At 36.3% G+C, this 16,267-nt stretch overlaps 1 protein-coding gene across 2 annotated transcripts in view; it reads left to right on the top strand.

Annotated features, from left to right (window-relative positions):
* Positions 1-16,267, top strand: part of STAG1 (STAG1 cohesin complex component) — a 449,323-nt gene that overhangs the window by 254,399 nt on the left and 178,657 nt on the right. Inside the window, exon 1 of one of the 2 annotated variants that reach the window (XM_081234437.1) lies at positions 11,194-11,367. The exons of the other annotated variant lie outside the window; for it this stretch is intronic. The gene's annotated coding sequence lies outside the window, so the exon portion shown is untranslated. Of the gene's footprint in view, positions 1-11,193; positions 11,368-16,267 lie in introns of those variants that run through there. 2 annotated transcript variants of the gene reach the window in all.

A 16,267-nucleotide genomic window follows, 5' to 3' on the forward strand; every position in this document is an offset into this window, starting at 1 on the left:
ATATTAACAGACATAAAAGGAAAAATTGAGAGTAACACAATAATAGTGGGATCCTCTAATACCCCACTAACGTCAGTGGACAGATTATCCAGACAGAAAATCAGTAAAGAAACGCAGGTCTTAAATGGCACCTTAGACTACATAGATTTGATTGAAATTCATAAAGCCATTCCATCCAAGAGCAGTAGAATACACATTTTTTTCAAGTGTACATGGAACATTCACCAGGGTAGGTCACATGCTGGGCCACAAAGCAAGCCTTAGTAAATGTAAGAAAATTGTAATTTTATCAAGCATCTTTTCTGACCATAACGCTATGAGGCTAGAAACCAACTACAAGAAAAAGAACTGCAAAAAACACAAACACGTGGAGGTTAAACATATTGTAGTAAGCAACCAATGGATCACTGAAGAAGTAAAAAAGGAAATCAGAAAATATACTTAAAGACAAATGAAAACAAAAACAGGACAATGCAAAACTTACGGGACACAGCAAAAGCAGTTCTAAGAGGGAAGTTTATAGCTATACAAGCTTACCTCAGGAAACGAGAACAATCTCAAATAAACAACCTGACTTTCACCTAAAGCAACCAGAGGAAGAAGAACAAACAAAATCCAAAGTTAGTAGAAGGAAAGTAAGTATAAAGGGCAGAGCAGAAATAAATGAAATAGAGACTATAAAAACAATAGAAAGGATCAACAAAACTAAAAGCTGATTCCTTGAAAATATGTTTAAAAATTGATAAAACTTTAGCCAAACTCATCAAGAAAAAAAGGGAGAGGACCCAGATCAATAAAATTAGAAATTAAAAAGGAGAAGTTACAACTGACACCATAGAAATAAAGGACCGTAAGAGACTACTACAAGCAGCTATATGCCAAAGAACTGGACAACCTAGAAGAAATGGGCAAATCCTTAGAAAGGTACAATCTCCCAAGCCTGAACCAGGAAGAAACAGAAAATAGGAACAGACCAATTACAAGTACTGAAATTGAATCTGTGATTTAAAAATTACCAATAAACAAAAGTCTAGGACGAGATAACTTCACAGGCAAATTCTGTCAGACACTTAAAGGAGAGTTAACACCTATCCTTTTGAAACTATTTCAAAAAATTGCAGAGGAAGGAATACTTAAAAGCTCATTCTATGAAGCCACCATCAGCTTGAAGCCAGACAAAGATGCCACAAAAAAGAAATTTGCAGGCCTATATCACTGATGAACACAGACACAAAATTCCTCAAGAAAATACATGCAAACTGAATCCAACAATACGTTAAAAAGATCATACACCATGATCAAGTGGGATTTATCCCAGCGATGCAAGGATTTTCCTATATCTGCAAGTCAATCAGTGTGGTACACCACATTAACAAATTGAACAATAAAAACTATATGATCATCTCAATAGATGCAGAAAAAGCTTTTGATAAAATTCAACATCCATTTATGATAAAAACTCCAAAAAGTGAGCAGAGAGGGAACATACCTCAACATAATAAACTCCATATATGACAAACACATAGCTACTGTCATACTCAGTGGTGAAAAGCTGAAAGCGTTTCCTCTAAGATCAGGAACAGGAGAAGGATGTCCACTCTCACCACTTTTATTCAACATAGTTTTGAAGTCCTAGCCAAGGTAATCAGAGAAGAAAAAGAAATAAAAGTAATCCAACTTGGAAAAGCAGATGTAAAACTGTAACTGTTTGCAGATGACATGCTACTATACATAGAAAATCCTAAAGACATAACCAGAAATCTATTAGAGCTCATCAATGAACCTGGTAAAGTTGCAGTATACAAAATTAATACACAGAAATCTGTTGTATTTCTGTACATTAACAATGAAAATTTAGAAAGAGAAAGCACAATCCCATTTACCATTGCATCAAAAAAACCCCAAGAAACAAAAAACCTAGGAATAAACCTAGAAAAGGAGGCAAATGACCTGTACTCCAAAAACTATAAAACGCTGATGGAAGAAATCGAAGATGACACAAATAGATGGAAAGCTATATCATGTTTTTGGATCGGAGGAATCAACATTGTCAAAATGACTATTTGCCCAAGGCAGTCTGCAGATTCAGTGCAATTCCTATTAAGTTACCAATGGCATTTTTCACAGAACTAGAATAAAAAAAATTTTAATTTGTATGGAAGCACAGAAGACCCCAAATAGCCAAAGCAATCTTGAGAAAGAACACCAGAGCTGGAGGAATCGGGTTCCCTGTCTTCATACTATACTACAAAGCTACAGTTATCAAAACAGTATGGTACTCACACAAAAAGAGACATACAGATCAATGGAACACGATAGAAAGACCAAAAATAAAACCACGCACCTATGGTCAGTTAATCTACGACAAAGGATGCAAAAATATACAGTGGAGAAAGGACAGTCTCTTCATAAGTGGTGCTGGGGAAACTGGACAGCTATATGTAAATAACTAAAATTAGATCATTCTTTAACACCATACACAAAAATAATCTCAAAATGGATTAAAGACCAAAATGTAGGACCACTGGTGGTTAAGAATCCTCCTGCCTATGCAGGGGACATGGGTTGGAGCCCTGGTCTGGGAAGATCCCACATGCTGTGGAGCAACTAAGCCTGTGCGCCACAACTACCGAGCCTGCACTTTAGAGCCTGCAAGCCACAACTACTGAAGCCTACAGCCCGTGCTCCGCAACAAGAGGCCACCACAATGAGAAGCCCATGCACTGCAGCGAAGAGTAGCCCCCACTCACCGCAACTAGAGAAAGCCCATGCACAGCAATGAAGACCCAATGGAGCCAAAAATAAAATAAATTAATTTAAAAACCAAAATGTAACACTGGATACTGTAAAACTCCTAGATGAAAACATAAGCGGAACACTCTTTGACATAAATCATAGCAATATCTTTTTGGATCCATCTCCTATAGTCATGGAAATAAAAACAAAAATTAAAAAATGGGACCTAATTAAACTTAAAAGCTTTTACACAGCAAGGGAAACCATAAACAAAACAAAAAGACAACCTACAGAATGGTAGAAAATTGCAAATGATGCAACTGACAAGGGATTAATTCTCAAAATATACAAAGATCTCATACAGCTCAAGTTCAAAAAAACAAAACAACCAAATCAAAAAATGGGCAGAAGATGTAAAAAGCCACGTCTGCAAAGAAGACATACACTTGGCACATGACAAGATGCTCAACATTGCTAATTATTAGAGAAATGCAAATCAGAACTATAATAAGGTATCAGCTCATACCAGTCAGAATGGCCAATATCAAAAAGTCTATAAATAATAAATGCTGGAGAAGGTATGGAGAAAAGGGAATCCTCCTACACTGTTGGTGGTAATGTAAATTGGTACAGCCACTATGGTGAACAGTATGGAGGTTCCTTAAAAAACTAAAAATAGAGCTAATGGTATGATCCTGCAGTCCCACTCCTGGGATTATATCCAGAGGAAAACATAATTTGAAAAGATAAATGCACCCCAGTGTTAACAGCAACACTATTTATAATAGCCAAGACATGGAAGCTACATAAGTCTACATTGACAAATGAATGGGTCAAGAAGAGAGAGAGTGTGTGTGTGTGTGTGTGTGTGATGGAATATTACTCAGCCATAAAAAAGAATGAAATAATGCCATTTGCAGCAACATGGATGAACCTAGAGATTATCATACTAAGGTGAAGTAAGCCAAAGACAAATATCATATGATATCACTTATATTTGAAACCTAAAAAAAATGATACAAATGAACTTGTGTACAAAACAGAAATAGACTCACAGACATAGAAAACAAACTTATGGCTACCAAAGGGAAAGGGGGGATGAAAAAATTAGGGGTTTGGTATTAAAATATACACACTACTATATATAAAATAGATAACCAAGAAGGACCTTGTGTATAGCAAAGGCAACCATACTCAATATCTTGTAATAACCTGTAATGGAAGAGAATGTAAAAAAGAAACATATATATAACTAATAAATGCAGGTATATTTACATATATATAAATATATATAAATATATATAAATATGTATATATATAAATATATATACTGGAATCATTTTGCTGTATACCTGAAACTAACACAACATTGGAAATCAAGTATATTTCAATAAAAAATATAAAAAGTAAAAACCTTTTTCGGCAGATATCCTTTCTACTCAATGATTTTCTTAATGGTGACTTGGAAGTTGTCTGCTGCCTCTTTGTCAGCAGAATTTTCTTTGCCCGTTATCTTGACATTTTTTAAAGCAAACCCTTTTACTAAAATTATCAAACCATCCTTTGCAGGCATTAAATTCTCCAGCTTTAAACCCTTTACCTTGCTTTTGCTTTAAGTTTTCATATAATGACTGCGTTTCCTCCACTCATATTAGAGTCTATAGGTATGCCTTTCTTCAAGCAGTCCAGCACCAACATAAGAACTGGATTTAATATGAAATAAAAAGATATATCATAAAAGTGCAAGGTTTTCATGCCTGCTGGTGTAGCTACAGTGATGACTTCACAAGTTTTCTTTTTTTTTTTTAAATTGTCGTTATGTGGATTCATTTATTTTGAAATGGTGGACAGCCACAGCTGCAGACCTCAATCTATGGCACATATCAAGCAACTCGACTTTTTCTTGTAATGTTATGACTTTTCTCTGCTTTGGGGGAGCACTTTCATCATCATTAGTAGCACTTCATGTGGGTCCCATGGTATTATTTAAGGTTTATGGTATTGCACTAAATATGATGTTAAGTATGCAGGAACCTCAAGAGATCACTTTTTACTGCAATTATGCAATTTACTGAAGAAATAAACTGCTTACATGGAGATGATTAGTCTCACATAGCATTGTAAGCCTGTGCTCACTAAAAATAGGAATGGGAAGTGGCTACAAAATTATGACAGCAATACAGTATGTACTGTAGTTAATTTTACACAGTTATGTTTTAATATTGCATTTTTACATTTGTTTACATTTCTCCCAACTGCAAATGGCGCCATGTGACAGTCTGTAAGTGTTTGTGTGGGTAAGTTTTGATACATTTTAACTTTTTTATAATTTATGTATATTTTATGGTTGTGATAAAATAAGTGGTATTCATGACATTCCTATTTTTCTTAATTTTTTTTTATTAGGCAGGCTGTGGTTTGCGAGTTTTTTCAAATCTTCACAAATCTACAAAAACTTTCCCAATATATTTATTGAAAAAATATGCGTGGATTTGCACAGTTCAAACCTGTATTGTTCACGAGTCAGCTGTATTCACTTAGTGCCTTTCACTCTTGTCTGTTATTTTGTTTTGCTCTGCTCACAATTATAAATAGAAATTTTGTTTATTGTGTTCTTTTATAATGATATGACTTAATCTTGTAGCTTTTTTCTCTTCTCATTTCTAATCATACATGCTTCTGTGAATTTGTTTATTTAACCTTAAGTATAGAACTTTTCATTTGTTTATCCATTTGAGCAGTTATTAATCAAAGGATTAAAAATATTATGAAATGTAAAAATGGTTAAATAGTACAAACTGAGAAAATGTAAAGAGATGCCAAAATGTGGTAGAGTAAAGCTGAATTTACTTCTAGTCCCAAATTAAAGTCTCTAAATATTTTTGATTGTATATTCCATCAGTAAAGCATTTTTAGCCTAAATTCCTAATAGTGAAAACTTATGAAAAGGCTAAATTATTCTGTCCATGTCTCCCTCTTCCCCATACTTTTTCTCAAAAGGCTTGAGTTCTTATCTTGTAAGGAAAGTGCTTAAGAAGTTGCTGCCTGGCGATTGTTGCAGACTTTCTTAGTTCTGAACTAAGTTTATTTCCTAAATACCTAATAAATAAAAATAAAGTTTTATTTTCTTTTCATCCTTTTATCAGTAGACTGAGTGTGTAGTCCTTTTTTATTAACGTTTGTGTTTGTTGAAGCATATATATATATTTATAGAATTAATTGCACATATGAGTAAGTCAGTTTCTAATGACGAATGTCATTAGCTCGTCATCAGTGGTCTAAGAAGAGCTTGTGCAAGAAGTCTCAGTGCCTCCTCATTTCTGTTATTCACTTGTGATTACATATTCAGATATTTGTTTTTGTGTCTGTTTTCTCTAGAAATTTGTGCATTTCCATTTTGTGAAGAGTTAAAAATAAATAGTATAAATCATAACTCTATTGCAGTGGTCATAAGTAACTTACAAAATGAACAAAACAGTGAAGAGTTCTATTTCTAATGTCAATCAATCCTTTAGAGCAGTGATCTATTCTTATTCTCCTGGGATACCTCAAATACCATCTGTGACAAAAAACAATCTGAAATATGAACCTAGTGAGGGCATACCAAACTTATTCTCTATATTTAAATATCTTGTTTCTGATTTTTAGATAAAAATAGAAGGTCTAATATTTTTTGCAGTGCACCTCTCAGTTTGTGTTGTCTGTATCACTTTGGAGACTACTCCAAGTTGAGGAAGGTAAACAGAATGTTAAAGAAAGGAAGCAAAGTTGGATATGAAAAATGCCAAGACAAAGGAGTAATCATGTAGAAAACTAATGAAAACTCAAGAAATTGTAGCCAATTTGTAATGTGAAAAGGTGTAAGACAGGAAATAGTATTACAGCTGTGAAGCTTGCAATGTAATGTATTGGAGCCAGGAGGAAATATGTTGAACAGTAATAGTAGCAAATACAGATATCATATTTACTATGTGCCATGCACCATTGTAAGTACTTTACATATATGTAATTCTCAACATTTTTATGAGGTATGTCTTCTATATTATTGTTACCGCCTTTTCACAGATGAGAAAATTGAGGCAAAAAGAGTTAAGAAACTTGCCTGAGGTCACACAGCTAGTAAATGGCAAAGCCAGGAATTGTACCCAGATCATCTAGCTCCTAAATTCATACTGATAGCCACTACTGTATTCTGCCTGGTATATAACTCTTAAGTGTATAATCTGAAGTAGCTGGGGAAGGGTACTCAAGTAACAGTTGTGCTCTTTCCACTCACACCTTCAGTCATATAATAAATTTCTGGTGGTTTTTATTACCAGTGTCTTAGGACTGACTGAATGAGTTATGAAATTAAACTAGTATTTTTTAAAGGACCAGTTATATTCTATTGATTAATATTAAATCTTTTTAGATTGAGTTTTCTGAGGCATTACTCTTATTATGAGAAATGCTTAAATGAGATAGTCATAAACCCAAGTATAACTCAACAATAAGATTTGTATCAGTGGGGAGTAGATTAACTCCCCATCTGGATTAGTCATGATCAACTGTATATTGAGGTTATAATTACCTCATGGTAATTTCAAGCATTGGTATCCTTCAGTATTAAAACATACCTACAAAAACATTATTTTACTGTGACATAAATGATACACATTTATTGCACTTTCTTTTTTAACAAGTGTTAAATAAATGAACTGTTTGATCTTTCAAACTTATATGGGATTCATTTTTTTATTATTTGTTCAGTATACATTTTTTTTTTTAAAGAAGATGTTGGGGGTAGGGGTTTATTAATTTATTTATTTTTGCTGTGTTGGGTCTTCGTTTCTGTGCGAGGGCTTTCTCTAGCTGTGCCAAGCGGGGGCCACTCTTCATCGCAGTGCGCGGGCCTCTCACTATCGTGGCCTCTCTTGTTGCGGAGCACAGGCTCCAGACGTGCAGGCTCAGTAGTTGTGGCTCACGGGCCTAGTTGCTCCGCGGCATGTGGGATCCTCCCAGCCCAGGGCTCGAACCCGTGTCCCCTGCATTAGCAGGCAGATTCTCAACCACTGCGCCACCAGGGAAGCCCCTGTTCGGTATACATTTATTGAATACTTAATGTATGTCCAGTTTTTAGTTAGGAACTATATATTTAGAGATCAACAAGGTTATAGCTCTAGACAGTGAGTTCATGTTCTAAATGAGGAAAGAACTTCGTAAGCTAATAGCAGTAATACCTTGACAAGTTCAGTAGTTAAGAAATATAAGACCCATTGAGAACCCAAAGGATGAGTTCGTTATCTGAGGTGTGAGTGCTTCACAGATTATTTAGGTGTGAAATTAGATTTTCAAAGATAAATCGAAGTTCAGCAGTAAAACCAGGAAGGAGCTTATAGAGAAGATGGAGTTTTGGATGTGTAGAAGGAACAGCAAGATACAAAGCTGGAGAGAGTGAATAATAGCCTTGTAGACTAGACTAAGGAGATTGGATTTAATACTAATAAATGAGCCATGTCCAAAAACATTGTTTTCCTCCTAAGCACATGAGACAGTGTCCTAGATAAATGCTAGAGATACAGAGATAAGATTATAGTGACATTTTTGTTGAATTGATTTGTAAAATTGTTCTTTCCAAATGTATTTTTATATTGTTTCTTAATTGGTGTACATATGTCTCTGTGGGCCAAGTGAATTTCCTGATACTTTAAAAAAAGTCTTAGGTTTTGCCAAAATGGGAAATTAGTTTGGGCTTAATTCGCAGAGGTGTGATAGTAAAGAGCAGTTTTTCTTTAAGTGCATCATGGCAGTCAGCCAAAATAATCTATCTTAATAATTAATCTTTATAGTTATTTTTTGGTTGTTTTTAAATATACAATAGGATTTATTTTAGACGTTCAAAGGATATATTTAATGATAAAATTTATGTAAGCCACTCAGTTTTGTTTCATAAAAATGTTTTCTACTGGATCTTTCCAAAAATAAGAAGTATATCCTTTTCTTTGTTCCCCTGACACACAGTTATTATGCATTCTCACTTTCTGAGGAAAAATTAAAATGAAAAACTCTACTAATCACTGTGATATGTAAATTAACAGATGTTAAACAAGGACTGTAACACTGTGATAATTCAGATAATTGTACTCCAGAATTTGGGATTTCTTCTAGTGATTTCAGGAACTCGGAGATATTAATGTGGATAATTTCAAATACTTTAATGCACCCACTTAAAAAAATTATATGTCATTTGCTACACATAAAAGAATGTATGTAATATGTAATATATGTAAATCTCCCACCCCCCTGCTTAAGAACTGAAATATTACTAATACTACTAAAATGCTTCACCTCAGAGGTAATCAGTGTCTTGAATTTTGTAAACATTTTTTTCTTATAAACCCATTAATCATTTACCACTCTTCATGAAATGTTTGTGAAGATGCATGGTTGAGAGTAGAGGCCAGACATTTGGTAACACTTCATGTAAATAATTGATGTCAATTAGGAGTAGGACATATTTAAAAGGAGTGATATTGGTAGTCCTATTGCTGGTTTGACTTTACCTATTTTCCTCATTTCTGTCTGTGCTTAAAGAAACACAGATTGTCAGGATTTATGATTAAGGAAAAAAATATCTGTAGGGATCATTTAGATATGCTTTTACCATTATTTTAGGCCCATTTTGACAGTATTGTTTTTGTGGTGATTCATTCATTTGACCAAGAAATACTTGACTGTCTGTTAACCATTCCAAGCATGGAGGATATAGCACTGAATAAACCAAGCGAAAATCCCAGCCCTCCTGGACTTTACATTTTAGTTTTGGGGAAAAGCTAGTGAATAACATACATAGGCAAACTATTATAGTATGACAAATAATAAATGCTATGCTGAATAATAAAATAGAGAAGAATGAAGAAATTGGGAAGAGAAGGATTATTTTAAATAGGATGGTCAGGAAAACCCTGTAAGAATGTGACCTTAAATAAAGACTTGAAGGAGGTGATGGAGCATCCATGCATATATCCGGGGGAAGAGAAGACAACAAAGGCAAATGGTCCTTTGGTAGAAGCATACCTAGGATATTAGACAACAGAGAAGTAAAGCACACCGATTTACATATTGCATTTTTAAAAATTAATTAATTTATTTTTTGGCTGCTTTGGGTTTTCGCCGCCGCACCTGCACTTTCTCTAGTTGCAGTGAGCAGGGACTGCTCTTCTTTGCGGTGCACAGACTTCTCATTGCAGTGGCTTCTCGTTGCAGAGCACAGGCTCTAGAGCGCAGGCTTAGTAGTTGTGGCGCACGGGCTTAGTTGCTCTGTGGCATGTGGGATCTTCACAGCCCAGGGATCGAACCCGTTTCCCCTGCATTAGCAGGAGGATCCTTAACCACTGCGCCACCAGGGAAGTCCCTACATATCGCATTTGATTGTTGTGTTTTCAGGACTTTTTTGAAATATGAAACAGTTCCCCCACTTTTTTGGGGTGTTTATTTGCATCACATTAACTTTTGTTGACAAATTAGTTGTCTTAAAAAATACCTCACATTTTTATTTATCTAATTTTTTTTTCCCCTCATGGTATCATTTAACTTATCCCTATATCTCCTGTATTTTGTACCTGAAAGTTAGGTCTAATGACTTCATTAGGTTACATTTACATTTTTTAGCAAGATAATCTCGTAGGTGATGCTGTGTACTTTATATTTTGTCACAGTAGCTAGCTCATAATGTCAGGTTGTCCACTTATTAGTGATGCTAAGATTGATCAATTGTTGAAGGTGATAACTATTGAATTTTTGTAAAACTACTTTTCCCTTTTCAAGTCTCAAGTAATTTGACATTTTATTAACATTCTGCTTATGTCAACTTGCCACTTAAAGGTTTTCGTATTTGTTGACGATGTGTTCCTGAAATTTTGTATTTATTTTGAATGTAGATACCACTGTGGCCTGAGGTCTGGAAATAGGATATTCTGTATCAATCATTTATGAATTAAAGGACGTCAGTCTCTTCTAATGGGACATACTAATTAGGCATTCTTTTATTCATTCATTCATTCATTCATTTATGGCTGCATTGGGTCTTCATTGCTGCGCAGGCTTTCTCGTTGTGGCGAGTGGGGCTACTCTTCATTGCAGTGCGCGGGCTTCTCATTGTGTTGGCTTCTCTTGTTGTGGAGCACGGGCTCTAGGCACGTGGGCTTCAGTAGTTGCAGTGCATGGGCTCAGTTGTTGTGGCTCTCGGGCTCTAGGCCACAGGCTCAGTAGTTGGGGCACACGGGGTTAGTTGCTCTGCGCCATGTGGGATCTTCCCGGACCAGGCTCGAACCCGTGTCCCCTGCATTGGCAGGCAGGTTCTTAATCACTGCACCACCAGAGAAGTCCTAATTAGGCATTCTTAAACAAAAGAGTTATGCCTCCTACAGGAGTCAGGGGAAAAGAATTCTTTGCTTCCTGTTGTGAATAAACCCACCCAGATGACCACACCAGAAACAGAAGTCATTTTTGTCCATCAGTCACTTACTTCAGCAGATTTTATTTCTTTAACATTTGAATATTTATCACGTCCCTGCCATTTCATCTATCATTATTGTTACTATCTTAAACTGTCACTGCCCTCACCCTTCTGTTTTTGGATTGACTGCAGTGGTAAGTCACCTTTGCTCCATTTCTTTCACCTTTTCTTCTGACTATTTTCCATATTGGAACCAGAAATATTTTTTTAAAACTCATAGCTGTTGATGAAAATCCTTCAGTGACCATCTCCTGTCTCTAGAATAAAGTTTGGCTTCCTAAGCCTTTTTAAATCCAGCCCCATCTTTCTTCTTGGTTACAAAATCTGTTTTAGATTCCAAACTTAAAGTAGCTCTGTGCTCCCATTGTTGTACCTTTGTTTATAGGCCTTCGCTAATGCTACTGCCTAGAATGCTGTTGACCCTGTTTCCCCTTCCCAGTTGCTTCTGCAGAGAATTGACACTCCTTTCTAAGTAGTATATACGCTTGTCAAGTTCCTATCATTGTATTTAATTCACTTACTATTTTTTTACACGTTCATCTTCTCAATTAAAATAGAGTTTCTTTAGGGGATGGGAGAAATGGGGATAAGTTGGTCACAGAATATAAATTTCCATTTATAAGATGAATAAGTTCTGGTGATCTAATGTACAGCAGTAGTAAGTATTACATACTTGAAACTTGCTAAGAGAGTAGACCTTAAATGTTCTCACCAAAAAAAGAAAAAAAAAAAAAGCAATGTGATGGGATGGAGGTGTTAGCTAATGCAATGATGGTAATCAGTTTGCAATACATATGTATTAAATTGACATGTTGTATACCTTAAGCTTACACAATGTCATATATCAATTATATCTCAGTAAAGCTGGAAAAAAAATAGAGATTCTTAGAAGACGACCCTTGTTCTGTTCAACTTTATGTGCCCAAGGACCTGGTGTAGTGCCAGAGCATATTTGTTGCTTAATAAATGTATGAATAGATAAATGGGCGGGTAGATGTTTGGGTGGATGTATAGTTTCTTCAAAGAAGTTTTGCAAATTACTGTTTTAAGCAATAGTGGTATATATCTTTGGGTAAGTCTATTGAAATTAGGGAACCAAAAACCATGTTTCACCAAAAATAGGTAACTTTTTTTGTGACATTGCCCATCAGCTGGGTTAAAAATCAAGCCTCTTGGATTTATTCCTAGAGAGTGTTTTATTTATCTCTTTAGATATCTACGGTTTGTGACCATATTGGGTTCCCAAATATCAAATGCTTAGGGATTAGGCAGTTAGCCTTCTACCTCTGTTAGCTGCTTGAGCTCTGCCTTGCAGTGGACTTCTTATAAGATGGTTATTCTAATCCCAGTCAGAGGCTCTCAGTCTTCTAGTTTTTTTTGTTGGCTCTTGTCTCTGAAGCTTGACACCCTTTATCCCACCCCCCATCAGTGTTCCTAAAACTTCCAAAATAGACTTCTTCATTAGTTTCTTGTCTCTCGTTTGGGAGCAGAAACAAAGTGTTCCTCCCATGGAAGAATATTCACTAGACAACCTTTCTGTCCTCCAGGGTTACTGGAGTAAACCAGGTGAAGCTCCATTGTAGAGTAGAGAATACATGGATTTTACAATCCCAGAACCAGAACCCTGTAGCTCTATGATGTAGGACAGGTTCTTTAGAACTTATTTTTTTCATCTTTATACATACTAAGAGTCACCACAGTGTATGGATAGTAGAAGATCATATATGTGAAAAGCACATACCATATGAATACTAGCTATATTATATTATATTTTGCTGTAGATTTCTCCCCTTCTATTCTGAACTATTCTTCTGAACATACTTAGGGGAATTGCTTTCTTACTGGACCTTTTTGGTTTGCTCTATGTTATCCTCCTTGCATGTTTCTGCCTGATATTCTTCCTACCCTAAGTTTCTTTCTGCTTTTCTATACCTGTTACTTATTTGGTATGGTTTACCTTTTCATTAGTTTATCAATAAATTTCTTATGCCAAACATTATAATGAGACTGTCCTCAAAGAACCTAAATATTAGTGTGGATAAGCCATTTAGGCTACTTGATTATTGTCTTCATTTTATTCTTGTTATTTCATTTTCTTAGCTATACTGAAAAAGAAATTACTGCTTTGTGAAGGATGCTAGTTTTCATTACCCTACTGCCCATCATTAACTAGACTGTTCTTTTTACATGGCATGTATAAGTGTATATAACAGGAAGAAATTTATAACTAGTATCAGAGTAAGGCAAGAAACTGCCTTTTGAAGTAGATATGGGAGATTTTCCTTTTCCCAAAATGTTTTTCCTTTTAATCACAATATTTGCACATGATATAAAAATTAAAAGGGACAAAACAGTATACATTTTCAGTGTGGTTAGGAATTGAGCTAGGTTTGTGTTCTATTATTGCCATCATTATCTTTAGTATACCACAGGCTTCAGATTTTTCTAGCTGTAGGCTGCTGTTGCCTTGTGCTTAGGATACCAGAGGTGTTTTTTCTCAGCGTTTATCCTGCACCCTCAGCTTTCACCTCTCTCTGCACTCCTGTGCCACAGAGTACTCCTGCTTTACACTCTTGAGTGGTGTGGCTTGTTCCCTGGTGCTATGATGAGGGCATGGGGATTCCCTTTTGTCCTAGTCCTGCCTAAATCTTTTTTTTTTTTTTTTTGTGGTACGCGGGCCTCTCACTGTTGTGGCCTCTCCCGTTGCGGAGCACAGGCTCCGGACGCGCAGGCTCAGTGCGTCCCATGAGGGATCTTCCCGGACCGGGTCACGAACCCATGTCCCCTGCATCGGCAGGCGGACTCTCAACCACTGCGCCACCAGGGAAGCCCCTGCCTAAATCTTAAGCAAGTGTTCTGTACCTGGAGCTACTTAAGGACCTTTCTGCTTTCCTGACCCTCCTTCCTATGGCAGTTAAACTTTGCCTGTTTCTGTGGTTGGCCTTGGGTGGGAATTTCCTATCCATCTCCCAATGCCAGCAGACCTCTGTTTGGTATTGGTATAGGATTCAGGGTCCAGAACAGTGTTTTGTCTCCCTCTCCCCCAGAGTTAAATGATTTTTTCTTCTACCCTTCTCCTAGCTCTGGTAGGTCTTTGCTGTGCCATAGTGGTGACTCAGTGTACTGATCCTCCCCCATCAGATTAAGGTTTCTGGCTTTTAGGAGAGAAAGGTCTGGAGAAGTGAGCTGAGTTTTTTACCTTTCCCCCAGCAATTGAGGATCATCCCCTGTAGGCCTGCATTAATAAAGGTTTTGTCTTTTCTTCTGTCTCAGGCTTTAATTACCTAGTTGAAACCTGTGGTCACCTCAAAAAAGAGCTTTGGAGCGAGTGCAAATTCCTTGTTATTCCACACTGACACTTGATCTTTAACAGTTTGTTAACATTTTGCCTGATTTCTCCTTACCTTTTTCTTCTTTGGTTCTGCCGCAGATGACAAAGTTTGTATGACTCATCTTTTCTTGCAAGGCTTATCATTCTTTGGAATTCAGGATACTTCAGTTCAAGATGGGCTTAAGAAACGCTATGATTTTTTTATGTTGATTCAGCTTAGTTTCATTGTTTGTAGTCTTCTATATTCTAACTGGAAGCCAAACCCTGTTGTTACTTCTGTGACTTTGTTTTTAGTGTTGTTGTGTGTTTTTTATTTTTATTTATTTATTTATTTTATTATATTATTATTATTATTTTTGCGGTACGCGGGCCTCTCACTGTTGTGGCCTCTCCCGTTGCGGAGCACAGGCTTCGGACGCGCAGGCTCAGCGGCCATAGCTCATGGGCCTGGCCGCTCCGCGGCATGTGGGATCTTCCAGGACCGGGGCACGAACCGTGTCCCCTGCATCTGCAGGCGGACTCTCAACCACTGCGCCACCAGGGAAGCCCTGTTGTGTTTTTTTAATATAAAAAATTACTTTTATGTTGATTGAATTTGTTCATGCTTTATGACTTCTGAGTTTTTTATTATATTTGGAAAAAAGACTTCCCCACTCTGAGACTATTCTTCTTTTTTTTTTTTTTTTTTTTACTTATTTCTGAGATATACGTTTTAAAGTAATAACTAGAATTATGACGTATAACATTATACCACAACATATAAGTTTTTTAGAAATTTCATGTAATGTCTGAAACATTTATATTAACATATTTCCATACAAATAACCCCCCAAAAGTTTAGTATTAGTTGTTTTTTGTTTGTTTTTTTATACTACAGATTCTAATTACTCATCAGTTTTATATACATCAGTGTATACATTTCAATCCCAATCACCCAACTCAGCACACCACCATCACCACCCCACCGCGGTTTCCCCCCCTTCGTGTCCGTACGTTTGTTCTCTACATCTGTGTCTCAACTTCTGCCCTGCAAATCAGTTCATCTGTACCATTTTTCTAGGTTCCACATACATGCGTTAATATACGTTATTTGTTTTTCTCTTTCTGACTTACTTCACTCTGTATGACAGTCTCTAGATCCATCCACGTCTCAACAAATGACTCAATTTCATTCCCTTTTATGGCTGAGTAATATTCCATTGTATATATGTACCACAACTTCTTTATCCATTCGTCTGTCAATGGGCATTTAGGTTGCTTCCATGACCTGGCTATTGTAAATAGTGCTGCAGTGAACACTGGGGTGCATGTGTCTTTTTGAATTATGGTTGTCTCTGGGTATATGCCCAGTGGTGGGATTGGTGGATCATATGGTAATTCTATTTTTAGTTTATTAAGAAACCTCCTTATTGTTCTCCATAGTGGCTGTATCAATTTACATTCCCACCAGCAGTGCATGAGGGTTGCCTTTTCTCCATAACCTCTCCAGCATTTGTTGTTTCTATATTTCTGATGATGCCCATTCTAACTGGTGTGAGGTGATACCTCATTGTAGTTTTGATGTGCATTTCTCTAATAATTGGTGATGTTGAGCAGCTTTTCATGTGCTTCTTGGCCATCTATATGTCCTCTTTGGAGAAATGTCTATTTAGGTCTTCTGCTTATTTTTGGATTAGGTTGTTTGTTTCTTTAATATTGAGCTG

Source organism: Mesoplodon bidens (assembly GCF_964165515.1).
Source record: "Mesoplodon bidens genome assembly, chromosome: 5".
NCBI classification, from domain to species: Eukaryota; Metazoa; Chordata; class Mammalia; order Artiodactyla; family Ziphiidae; genus Mesoplodon; species Mesoplodon bidens.